The sequence below is a fragment of the Peromyscus maniculatus genome, chromosome 15 (assembly GCF_049852395.1).
Source record: "Peromyscus maniculatus bairdii isolate BWxNUB_F1_BW_parent chromosome 15, HU_Pman_BW_mat_3.1, whole genome shotgun sequence".
NCBI classification, from domain to species: Eukaryota; Metazoa; Chordata; class Mammalia; order Rodentia; family Cricetidae; genus Peromyscus; species Peromyscus maniculatus.
The window spans coordinates 49,654,928-49,658,284 of NC_134866.1; positions in this window are offsets into that span (position 1 = coordinate 49,654,928).

Genomic DNA, 3,357 nt, shown 5'->3' on the forward strand with positions numbered 1-3,357 from the left:
AGGTCTGTGAGTGCACATCCTGGAAAGATCAACTGGGCGTATAAACCCTTCCTCTGAGTGGGTGGCAATTACTGATGGCTCAGACATAAGAAAGTCCAAGGGAGAAACAATGGTAGTATTCTGGTTAAAAAAAAATCAATAAAGCAAACAAAAAATCCCAAGAGAAAAATCATCAAAACTAAATGTGATATTTGAAAGCATCAATAATATGGATACATTTCCAGCAAGACCGACAAGAAAAAAAAAGACAAATTATTAAGGATCATAAAATGCTACACTTACAACCATGATGATAGATTCAATATCAGATGAAATACATTCCCTGACAAACAGTAACACATTTCACTAAAGGAGAAATAGTTAGAGATGCTGAAACCTGCTATTTTGCCAAATTAGTAGGTGTTAAAAAGAAAAATAAAGATGGAGAGCTATGCAACTGTAAAAGAAATTTAAACTCTGAGAGAAATTGAAATTGTAGGTAAAACTTTCCAACAATGTAAACTACAGATGCAGAAAGCATCAATGGTGAATTATAACAGCTTCTTAATTAAATAAATTGAAATACTCGGAGCATTTCAGAAAATTGAAGAGAATTGCTTACTTCCCAGGCATATCAGGAGGCTAATAATGTGCTGCTATCAAAAACAAACAGCCATTAAAAGAAATAAAATCTGTAAAACCATGTCTCTGATGATTTTTTTGAACAAACATCATAATTAGATTTTAAATGTTAGATCCAATAACATATAACACATCTTTGCCATTTAAGAATTTATTACTGGGGTATAAATTTACTTTTCTGTTTGGATATCCTTCATCATAATGTTAGAAATGAAAAAGAAATATATAATTATCTGAATGCAAACCTAAAATGCAATGAAAAACTGAACATAGTTTTCTGTAGTTCTGTAGTTGCTTTAGGAGGGGAGAGTATTTTTTTATAGGGGGAGAACAAGGACATGACAGAATTTATGAAGAACAATGAGAAACTTTCAAGCATGGTATACATGTTCACTCTCTTGATTGTGATGATGGCCTCATTGACTTGTACATATACATCAAGACATACCAGAGCATACAGTTCTTACATAAGTAGTGTTTTACATGTCTAATATACGGAAATAAATGTTAATATTTTTAGGATGATCAGGAAAAAATGGATAATATCTGTAGATTAGGTGGCAGTAATATATTAACATTAACTTTACAATATTGATGATTGCATAAGAGTGTTTTGAGACACTGAATGTATACTGGAATTATCTCTGTAAGACTGTATTTTTGATGTCTGCTTATGATTGAAGACTTAGACTTACTAAATTATCTACTTAATTGCCACAGAGATTTGTGTTCGCATTAAAACTTTTCTTTCAATTCATTTATAACATTCAGAAGGGTCATCTGAGCTCAAGGGCAAGTTATCTCCTATTAAGCAAAGCAGAAGCAAATTGGAGACTGGGGTCATTTAGAAAAACAATATAGAGACTTTGCATCCCCTACAGCCACATTTCTTGTAATGGTCACCACAGGTCATTCTGGAAAGTGGTCATTTATGTTCTACAGGAATGCATTTTTCCTTCAACTTCTCTTTGGCAGTAGGTGCTTTGTGTGCATAATACCAATGAAAACTCATAACAAACTAAGGGCATAGCTGTTTTACATTTAATTTGCAGGGTAGGAAAATGTGGCTAAGGGAGGGATGAATTTTGCTAAAGGCTATAAAATTATTAAACAAAAACTCAAGGTGCAAACCAAGATGTCCTTTCCCAAGGCCAAAATGCTTGTAAGGAAATTTCCAAAACGTTGCTTGAAAACCAAAAGAAGAATTGCTGTATTTTTTAAAGAATGAAATTAATGTCAGAAGATTTAAGTTAGCTAACATTTTTTTTTTCACATTTAGGGCATTGCTACAGTAAACTTAGATGTCCTCTAGTCCCACCCTTGCCTTTTAAAAGACATGTCCTGGTGTTTTGAAGGAAAGGGAACAAAAATGCTTTATTGATTAAAAAAAATCCCTTATTTTTAAAATTTATACAATGGAACATGATATATACCCTCAATTTTGTCTCCTTTCACTTCCACAATATCCTCCCCAACATGCCATCCCAACTTCATGGCTCCTTTATTCTGGTGACTAATCAAATCTGTAAGTAATGCCTATATGTGCACTATAATGCATAGGGTATGGCATTCACTATTTCATAGGAAACCTACCAGTGGCCACATTCTGAAAAATCAGTGTAACTTCCATAAGCAACTATTAACTGGAATGTGGAGGCCAATAAAGGTTTCTTAGTGAGATCTGAGCTTGCTTCACCCAGCAGTGCTGCATTAGAGGATTGCTTGACCACATGTGTGGTTACCAGGTGATTGGAAAGAGTCTGCACTTGGCTGAGCTAAGGGGAGGTCTTTTGCTCCACCTCTTGGCTTTTCTATAAATAGTCCTTTAGATAAGACAAGAGGGGGCTGGTGGATATGGATCCAGGCCCTCCTGAGGCTACCCTGTTTCTATTTGTTTCTCTCCTCTCTATCCTTCTATCTAAATCTCTTATCCCTCTCTCCTCAAGAATACCCTGGGGTAAAATGCGTGAGCCGGTCCCAGCTGGTCTCCCACACTTGGAAATAGCCTCTCAGTCCTCAGTTAGTGTCTAGAGACCATCTGCACCATCTGTGCTGGGATTGATCTTGTTTGGGTCTTGTGCAGGTAACACAACTGCTTGTGAGTTCATGATTTCAAAAGTTATGTCATTCCAGTTGTTGGCACTATTTGGGTAGGTTTGGATGGTATGGCCTTGCAGGAAGAAGTATGTTAGGGGGAAGGCTTGGTGTTTAAAAGCCTCATATCATTCCCAAGACACTCTCCACTCTCCATGTATGCACTTCAAGTTATGAGCCATAATGTCTCAGCTTCCAGTTCTAGTTGCTATGTCTACTACACGAGGACATCCTTCTCTACCATTATGTACCCTAAGCCTCTGGAACTGTGATCCCAAGTGAACACTTACTTCTATGAATTGGGTTGGCCATGACATTTATCACAGTGGTGGAAACATAAGTAATACATTCCAGCTCTTACATTTTTCAACCTCATCTTCCATAATGTTCCCTGAGTCTTGTTTGCAGTAGTGGGGTTATTCTTATTCTTAATAAGAAAACTGGGGGCAGTTTCTTATTCTTAGCACTTGATCAATCATGCTCTCTCCATTGACTACCACATTGCAGAAAAAAAATCTTCCTTTAACTCTGAGAGCAGCTCAGGTTTATGGTTATAAACATGGGTATTTATAAGGCATTTTGACAGCATGGCTATATAGTAAAATAAAAATATCAGATTTTGGCTATAATATAGTAATGGGC